This window comes from Embiotoca jacksoni, unplaced genomic scaffold, assembly GCF_022577435.1.
Source record: "Embiotoca jacksoni isolate LCO1_2020_lvr unplaced genomic scaffold, fEmbJac1.0.p SCAF_43, whole genome shotgun sequence".
Classification (NCBI taxonomy): domain Eukaryota; kingdom Metazoa; phylum Chordata; class Actinopteri; family Embiotocidae; genus Embiotoca; species Embiotoca jacksoni.
Genome location: NW_027185396.1, coordinates 2,264,354 through 2,274,353, shown reverse-complemented (window position 1 = coordinate 2,274,353; position 10,000 = coordinate 2,264,354). Strand labels below are relative to the sequence as shown.

The following is a 10,000-nucleotide window of genomic DNA, read 5'->3' as shown; positions in this document are numbered from 1 at the left end:
CACACACACACACACACACACACACACACACACACACACACACACACACACACACACACACCTTCACCATACGGTTGGTCCCAGCTTAAAAGGCCCGGCAGTGTGAAGATAATTTATTAAATATCTCCAGACACCAGTTGTGATCTGTAGTGACGGTTTCATCGTGAGGTGAACGGCCGGCTCATCTCAGGACCTTTTTAAACACCGAATGATGAGCACGGGTTGTTTATCTGGAAGGTTTCTCTCATTTTTAGATTCCTGCTCTCTTGACTTGAGAATGACAAATTGTTTTGTTTTGGATAAATTGTTTTACTGATAATGAGCTGATGACTTTGTTTTGTTTGTTGCACAAATGCCCGTACACCAAAATTAGGTAGTCTTTTTTCTTTTTTTTTTTTTTGTAAATGTAATCAGGCGAGTTAACTTCAAGCTGGCGGATGTTATCAGCAGCGTAGGAGGGAGGTCAGAGTTGAAGGGTCGTGGGGTCACAGTTTTTTAGCTCTTGGCTGCAGTTATTCCACTGAACCAGTTTGTGTTAAACGCACCACAGTGAATCAGTCCAGACTCACGCTAGTCTACTACTGTGTCCTCTGAGACTGTAACTGAGTAATTATGTAAATGTCGTAGACGGTCGCTCGTCAGATGTGATGAGGTCGGTCGTTATTGCATAAGAGCAGGACTTTAGACAAAGCAGCAGTGTAGGGCGAAGTTTGTTTCAACTTCACAGCAGTCCAGTGTTATTATACAGATATGTGGGAAATGTGTTTGACCCACAAACTGTTTATAAAAGAGTTCGTAGCTTCAGGTCTGTAAAACGGTTCTGATCCAGAAGTGTCTTCAGCTGCAATACCAGCGAGTGCCACTAGAGGTCGGCTCCAAAAAGCCTCCGGCTCCATAGACTCCCATTCAACTTCTCTCATCAAATCCAAAGTGAATAAAATGTGTCCATCAGTTATCTCGGTGTTGTTAGCTAAAGTCACTCCTTCTTATTAGTTTTCTGGAGGTCCATCTGAAAATAATCCCTCATTCATTAGAAAAGAAGATTCAAGAAGACCTGTTTTTGGGGGCGTGTCTGTTTGATTGACAGGCCTGTGGTGCAGTCAGGTTACAGCTATCGGTGGGCGGGACGTAGTATTGTCAGGTTTCCAATCAGATCGGTCAGATCCACTGCTGGCTCCTCCCCCAGCTCGTCCAAATATGGTCACTTCACACAATCAACACAATCTCCAGTGTCAGCGCTCGTTAACAAGTTTAACATGATTTGTGTGTTTTGCAAAAACAGTGTCAAGTCTCGGCACATTTCAGTTCATCATGAGGGTTATTTTTGGCCGTGCATTGAATCTGTCTGAGGGAGCAGATCCAGGCTACCAGTGTGCTCTGTGGGTTTTGTTCATTCATTGTCGTGCGGCTGGTTGTGTGGATGGATGTCAGGCTGTGAGTGTATGTTGTTGTATTGTTGTGGTCTGATTCTTGAATAATACCCACATTGTTGTTGGCTCTGCATTCGACACTACATCACCGACCTGACGTTAATGTCTTATTGTCCGCCGCTGACGTGTGTGTGTGTGTGTGTGTGTGTGTGTGTGTGTGTGTGTGTGTGTGTGTGTGTGTGTGTGGACCGCTGTCTGTGCCAGTCATGCTTTAAGTAGCTTCAGCACACACACCAATACAAGTCAGCAGCTCTGCCCCCCCCACCCCCCACTCCCCCACCCCCCCCTCCATCTGTGAACAATGTGCTGATGACTGTAGAGCTGGCAGTGAGGTGTTCACTGTTTACCGGTTGCCATGGCGCCGCTGAAGAGGCCTGATCATAGATGGATTAACAGTGCTGGAGTTGCTTTAAGGCTGATGGGAGCTGCAAAGCATGCTGGGAGCTCTACTACTACCAGCATGTGAAACAACAGTCTGTGTAAACGTCATTTGTTATTTCGGGACGCATGATGTTTCAAGTTGTAGATATTTAAAGTAGCTTCAGGGATGCTGAATCAGAATAAACTTGTCTGGACAAAAGGATTCACTGAAAGATAAGAGTTGTTTCGAGCGACGGTTTCTGGTGTTTGTACTGAGCTCGGTGGACGTGGAGCACTTTGTTGTTGTTAGTCAGCTGTTGAAGACAAAACAGCCCACTGAGTGATGCTGATTTTAGTTTCTCTTTAAAATGTTTTCATGTCATTGTTCCTGTGGACTGATTATTGTTTTAGTCACCAGCAAACAGCAGCTTTTACCAGCTGGTCCTGGACCAGTGGCCCTCAGTCGGACCATCATTTGTTGTCAGCCATAAGCTTTTAATGGGAGAGACTCAGTAGTATGACAACAGTTTGTTTTTACAGAATATAATGAATGGAAATCAGTGATCTTCGCAACACAGATGCACTGTTATTACTGAAAAACATAATCTAGTGTTTGATTGAATTTAGACTTTGCAGCCTGGAAATGATGGATTCCTAATCTAATACTTATATAGTACATGGACGTTTGTTTGGAGGTTTAAAAAAAAAAAAATCATATCACAGTATATCAGTGTTTCCTTTTACACGTGTGGATGCAAGAAAAAAGGTTTTGTTCACTGAAATATTGACATTTATTGAACAAAAAATATGTATCAGCAACCACCCATATCATGTAAAACCCTGAAATTCAAACATGATTTCACCATAAGTTTTCTGTTTTCCATCAGCTGTCAATCATTCTCCCAGGTCTTCACTCCTAACTGTCATTTTCCCCCCCAGAATTAACTTTACTGTACACTTAGTCAACTCTTAGTTAACGATTATGTGTTTTTATTTTGTTTTGAGGAATTTTCCTCAATAACTTGTGTCACAAAAATCACTTCACACATCAACGATCTCCTGTCGGTTATTCCACAACTCTAAAAAACAATTTTTATTGGAAAACAAAACAAGAAATCATCGATATGTTCATTTAAGTGACACCACACTGAAAAAGACCAACATTATTGATTAGTTTTCCAAATTAAAAATGATGTAAAATCTTATTTTTCCAAACTAAGTGCTCATTAAAATGAAATGTTTGATTTCAGTTCCTGATCCGAGCAAAACTGAACTGTGAGATGCGTCCCGGTTTATGTTTGATTGGCGGCACACGAGTCGTCACAAGACGTCTTTCCATGTTTGCTGCTGTCAGTCATTCAGAACATTTGTGTGTTTGCAAACACACGACTTTTCGAGAGTTTCCAGGGCAGCTTGTGGTGACAGCTCGTTTTCAGTAGCTCCTCTCAGGGCGTGTGTTTGTTTTGATGACGTCCGCTCACGCAGTTTCAGTCCAGAGCAGCTCGTGACTCCCAACCAGCCAGGTAGAGGGGAAAGGTGTGGAGACGGACAGGAATGCTCGTATTTGCGTATCTCTACAGGGACGGCCTCTGTGATCGGTCACCAGAGCGTGAGTCATCCAGCCAGAGGAAAAGGAAACGTACAGTGTGACAGCAAAGGTCGAGCAGCGCTGAGTGAGATAAGACATGCAGTGAATGTGTAACAGTGGTGATGGAGGTGCATCGTGACAGACGTGGTGGGAATGAGACACGCACATGAAACAAAGAAGATGACACAGATATTCACGGATATGTGAAGAAGACATTCGTGCAACAGGATGGAGATGAAAGGATTAAAGCAACAGAGACGTGCTGGCAGGTGTAAAAGATGTCATGAGGAGCACAGGAGAGAAGTTTTGGAGCTCAGGCTTTGAAAATAACAGACAGTCCTTCAATGAATTTTTTTGTGATAGCTTCGATCAAAAATGTTTGATTTTTGCAGCGGATTTTCTCAAAAATTGCAAAGTAATTTGCAGAGTTTTAAGGGAGTTTTTTTACGGTCAAATTGTGGGAATTAAAAAAAAAATTACCTGATAAACAATAACATGTAATCACTTCCTGTGATAATAATCCTGCTGCACATCATAGAAGTATTTTAGTTTTAATCTTTAATTAATCTTTCATTAAACTTGGAGGACCGTGGAGATAAAAGCTCCTAAAAGTTCCTAAAAGCTCCTAAAAGGTCCTAAAAGGTCCTAAAAGCTGCGTATGTTTCCAGAACAGAGCGTCTGTGACTGGAATATAGAAACAAGGACTACATCAGCTGTCAAAATAAGAGCTTTAGATGCTGTTTAATTCATGTTCATTCAACACATAGACCTGCTGGATGAAACAAACAAAGAGACGTCTCTGACAACTGGACGTGTGGAGAAAACTCATTTAACATCCAGTAATATGGAATCACTTCCTCTGATCACAAACATTTAATCATCATTTTAATGTGAAGAACACATTTCCCACAAACCCCGTCACTTCCTGTTTCTCCTCTTGTTCAGGTTTCCTCGGTGCACCGTTTGTTTTGGTGCTGATTGTGAATGAGGAGTTATTTGTGTTAATAAAGTGAATTTTGTTTGAAAAGACTTAACTTAATGTCGTTAATACTTTCAGCACAGATTCTGCTGATGAAATTTTTTGCGGAAACATAGCTGGAATTTAAAAAGAATTGCAAGCTTGCGCAAATATTTCAGAGTTTGCTTGAATTTGCGTTAATTATCGTGATTTCCTGGAGGGACTGAATATAAATCAGCCGCCAGTGTTTCCACAGAGATGAATTATTCCCCGGGATGCTGTATAATAATTCCACTGGAGGAGGAATGCGTGGAGGAGGAACGTAATAAGAGAGATGGAGGGATGAAGGAGGGAGGAGGAGAGTAAACAGTGCTAAACAGGGAGTAATGTAGAAGGTATTGTTTGGAGCAAGGCATGTAATTAGAGACGTGGGGGGGGGGGGAGGGAGGGTGGGAGGAATGCAATGAGAGGCAGAGAGGGAGCGAGGAGGAGGAGGAGGAGGATAGTGGGAATAGTATTAGTGAGTGGAGGAATGCAGAGTGAGGCCCCGGCTGGGGAGGGAGGGAGGGAGAAAGAAAGAGATGAAGGAAGAAGGGAGGAGGGGAGGAGAAGAGGAGAGGAGGAGAGGAGGGGGGCGTTCAGGGTGGAATGTGGCCAGGCTCTGATCACGTCTGCTGGCTAGATTGGACAGGACAGCAGCCCGGACTGGACCTGGAGCCCTGTCAGTCAACGAGGAGGACGAGGCCACGGAAGCAAGACACATGGAGGACGTTTAATAACCAGAGATGAGCCAGAACTTTTCTCTCTGCCCTTTGAAACCCGACTGAAAAGGACTTTATGCAGGCTGCAACAAGATTGGGGGGGGGGGGGGGGGGGGGGGCAGAGAAAGTGAAGTGTTGGCGTTGTTTTCAGCAGAATCTACGTTTAACTCAACACATAGACCGACTGGATGCACAAAAACAAAGAGACGTCTCTGACAGTTTGACTTGTGGATAAAACTCATTTAACATCCAGTAATATGGAATCACTTCCTCCAACATTTAATTAGATAGTCACTTCCTGTTTCTCCTCTTGTTCCTGTTTCCTCCGGTGAACAGAGTTTGTTCTGGGGATAAAAGGAGAACCGTGCTGATTGTAAATTAGTTATTTGTGTTTTGTTTGAAAAGACTTACTTTATGTCGTTAATATTTTCAGCACAGATTCTGATGATGACGTTTTTTTCGGAAAAATCTGGAATTTAAAAAAGTTTGCAAGCTCGCATAAATATTACGGAGATTGTTTGAGTTTTCATTAATTATTGGGATTTTCTGGAGGGACTGAATAAAAATCAGCCACCAGTGTTTCTACAACATTCAACCAACTGAACGCTCGTCTGCCCGGTGCGACTCTCCTCCTGACCGCCTGTCAGACTCTGCGTTGGGCGCCAAACACACCGACAATGATAACATCACCATCTCCAGCCGATTAAAACCAGCGCGGGATAACTTTGGACATCTTAACAAGTGGACGTCCTCGGGGACAGATATCCAGTTTAAAGAAAAATACCTCAAACACCTTTAAGAATCAGATTAGAGTTTGCGTCCCGTTTTAAATTTAAATGCAGAAATAAAAACGTGTGATTACAAGTCAGTTGTAAAATGATCTGATCTGATCTGATCTGTTCAAACTCTGCAGACAGTCGCTTCCTGAAGATCTGATTTGGGAACAAATGTCAGATTTGCTTGCAGTCTGAACAAGAGCCTTGTTTTTTTTACACATTTCATTTCATGTCAGTGATGTTTAAACGGCTGTGGAGAACTCGGGATGGTAAATCTTTGTTACCGAAGAGAGGACTGTGTGAAAGTTATTTTTATTTCAAATTAAAAACCCATAAATCTAAAGTGAAAGATTTCCAAACAGATGGAAATCACCAAAAGCCTCCACGTCTGGTTTCCATCCAAATGGTGAAGAAACATTAGTGATATTTAATTTTTATTTTGGCTTGCAGCAGACCGATGTGTTTCTTTTTTATTGTTATTACGAAGCCTCGGTGCTTCCAGAGATATCGACATGAAACATGATCTCTGATCTGCTTATCGGCGAGTTCCTCCGCGGCGTGTTTTCCCTGGCGAGCAGCGCTGCCGTCAGCAGGCTCTGACATGCAGCTCCCAAAACACCGTTGCCTGACTACAGTCGCTGTTTGCACTTTATTTGCTCCTCATCTTCTTTGCATTCAGAGTTTCTGCTCTTTTACAAAGATTCCCAGAGCTGCCGTCGGTCTGAACAACGTGGCCGTCGGACGGAGAGTTGAGTCGCTGTAATTGTTTCCTGCAGGTGTAACCAGATCTCTTATCTCACACCATTCACCTGCAATCCTTCCACCATATAGAAATGATTTCTATTTCATTTGGACACTCTGACAGAGTGGGGAAGGTTCACATGAAAAACACTAACTTTCTATTGGTGACCTTTACATGAATGCAGGCCTCATTTTCATATATTAAAATATATTTCAGGTTTCTGCGAGCTCATCTTCCTTTAAAAGTACTTCACTTCCAGGTGATTATTACACATCCCGACAGACTTTTTAAAATGTATTACGATCTTATCACCGAGCCGGAGACGAGCCTGAAAGAGATAAATGCTTTTTTCTTGTATCGGTTCTCGGCACCGTCTCCTCCGGTTCCTGGTCATCCACTGACTCAAAGCTTCAGCAGGTTTCCAGGCATCAGTGGGATAAACTCACAGAACAGAAGCACGTCTTCACTCTCGCTGCCCGGATACAGAAACGAGTCTGATATTCTTAATGCCCACATTCAGCCTGACACCGGGGGTGTTGTGAGCTATTTCTTTGTTTACTTATGTTGAATATTACCTGTTCTTGTATATTCTTGCTTTGTTTTCTTACATGAAAATGAGGACTGCAGTCTGGTGTCCTACATCTCGAAACCGATCCTCTCCTGACATGTTCTATCAAGGTCTATAAAAAATAGTCTACTTTGAATAACAATTTGTATCTGATATTATTTTTTTTCAATTATTTCAAAAATAACATATTTTTACCTTATATTTTCTACCTCATTAAAAATGAGCCCTAATCTACAAATATGCAAATATAGATCCAAATTTACTTACAAATATCTTTGCAAATGCAGTTCCTGAATATTTGTGATGTCACAAATCCCGCTTGTAGGCCCGCCCCCTTGACACCAAGTTTTCACTGAGCCTGGCGAAACTTTCTCCCTTCAGCAGATGAATCTGAAAACACACATTTTTCTCCATATTCAAGCTCCATTATTCAACTGGAAAATAGTAAAATACAGTTTTGCACAAAAGAGTACTTCAATAAAAAATACTAAAACTTGAAATTCACTTGATCATTATTTAAAGCTAGATTTCGTCCCCCGCTCACTTCCTGGCTTTAGAAAGAGGAACATCTGCATCAACCAGTAACAGTTAAATAAGATATATTCAGATCAATGTTGGCTTTAGACTTGAAAAATAAAGACTGTAAATAATTATCAAGGACAAGTGAGTTTATCCCACTGAAAGTCAGAAAGTTTAGTCTTGTATTGACAGAAATACAAGATTTATCCCCGTTTTATTTATCTAGCGTCAAACAGGTACTCAACACATTAAAGTCGTTACAGAAGAACCTTTAAGGACCTTTAAGATGAGATGAGGATATGTTGACGGGAGAAGTGTTGATGGGTCTTTGTTACAGTGTATATATATATATATATATAAATATATATATAGTATATATATATATTTATATATATATATATTATATATTTATATATATATTATATATATTTTTATATATATATTTTTATATATATACTGGTTGATGCAGATGTTATATATATATATGGACTTCTTCCTTCATTTCATGATTTATGTTAAATTATCTTCATATTGGAGGTGTCCTGCAGTAAGTATTGACACCGAATCAGTGGGATCCTTTTCACTAATGGAGTTGATGTCTGGACGACGTTTCCTGTCTTCCAGATCCAGAAGCAGAGCGTCCCTCCACAGTGGCGTCCGTATTCAGACGCATGAGCGACAGGCTTGTGAGGCGAGACTCCTGTCCTCTGTCTTCCCCGAGTCCCCGTGGCGACTCCTCCCTCCTCCTCCTCCTGCCTCCCCCCTCCCCTTCCCTCCCCCCCAGACCTCCAGTCCTCCTTTCTCCTCCGTGAGGCTGCAGGTCACAGGGCTGTGCAGGAGGCTGGCTTTTGCCTGCTCCCCAGACACACTCAGCACCCCCGTGTCCCCATCCCCCGTCCCCACCCCCGTCCTGCAACCGGGTACTGAAACCGACAGCAGTCTCTTCTTCTAGTCACCGTCTCAGACACAATGCTTCTACATCTGTCCTCAAAGGACCCTGAAGACCTGCACTAGCAGCAACTTAAAGCAGTAGCTTAAAAAAAAAAAAAAAAAAAAAAACAACAGAGAAAAGGAGAATGTGCAGGACGGAGATGGACCACAGAAAAATAAAGACTCAAGCTAAAGAGCTGGTACAGTCCAGGTAACAGGAAGTCCTACAGGACGGACAGAAATGAGTCTGTTTCAGCAGAGATGGAATTGATGGAACTGCTTCATGCTGCAGCTACAAGACAGAAAACGCATTAATTCTGCATTAAGCCTGTTCGTCAGCTGCATCACACTCTGCTTCATTAAAACTACACGCTGGATCTCAGTTTGGGGGATTTCTTTTTCTGATAAATGTCTCCTGTGGAGACGCGGTAATAAAGCTGGACTGATGAGTGCGATGGAGAATTCGTAGGAGCCGGATTATGTTCACGACCCCTCTGTCTTCTGAATAATGAATCGAAGAAGTAATTCATCAAATTATCAGTTCGATTACACATCATGTGCTTCCTCTGCTGAAGCATCTTCCTCGTATCTGTAGTCTTCCTCAGTGTCGTGTTCCTCCTGTCAGCTCCCTCTGTAACCTTTCTCCTCCTCTTATCAGCAGCATTAAGGCACTTTTATCAGGGAGGTATGCTCACCACACCAGGAATAGAAACCCTCCGGGAATGTACTCCTTGAAAGTTAATTTTTTTTTTTTTTATCACCTCCTCCTCCTCCTCCTCCTCCTCTCTTTTCTTTTTTCTTTTTTTCTTTTCTTTTCTTTTCTTTTCTTTTCTTTTCTTTTCTTTTCTTTTCTTTTCTTTTCTTTTCTTTTCTTTTCTTTTCTTTTCTTTTCTTTTCTTTTCTTTTCTTTTCTTCCCTCTCTCTCCTCTGTTTTTTTTTTTTCTGTGTTTCTGTCTGTCCTTCTGGTTTCTTCTGTTTTGCACCACCCCTGGTTTTTCTCCACACACACACACACACACACACACACACACACACACACACACACACACACACACACTCTCTCTCTCTCTCTCTCTCTCTCTCTCTCTCTCCCCCCTCCTGCATGGCTCGGTGTCAGGAGCACCGTGTCTCCGGCTGTGTGGTGAACATCTCGGCTTGTCATCAACAGACCTGACTGTTTCCAGAACACCGAAACCTTCAGCCGCTTTGTGTTTTTCTCACTTTTCTCCTTCAGACTTATTCTGTTTGAACACTTCAGGCTGGTTTCACAGACAGCGATTGTTATTCACTTATTATCTTGGTATCGCAATAATTAATGCAAATTCAAGCAATCTCGGCAATATTTGCGGGAACTTGCAGTTTTGCAAA

At 42.1% G+C, this 10,000-nt stretch overlaps 1 protein-coding gene across 1 annotated transcript in view; it reads left to right on the top strand.

The window, feature by feature from the left end:
• Positions 1 to 10,000, top strand: part of pard6b (par-6 partitioning defective 6 homolog beta (C. elegans)) — a 23,941-nt gene that overhangs the window by 3,920 nt on the left and 10,021 nt on the right. The window lies entirely within an intron of this gene.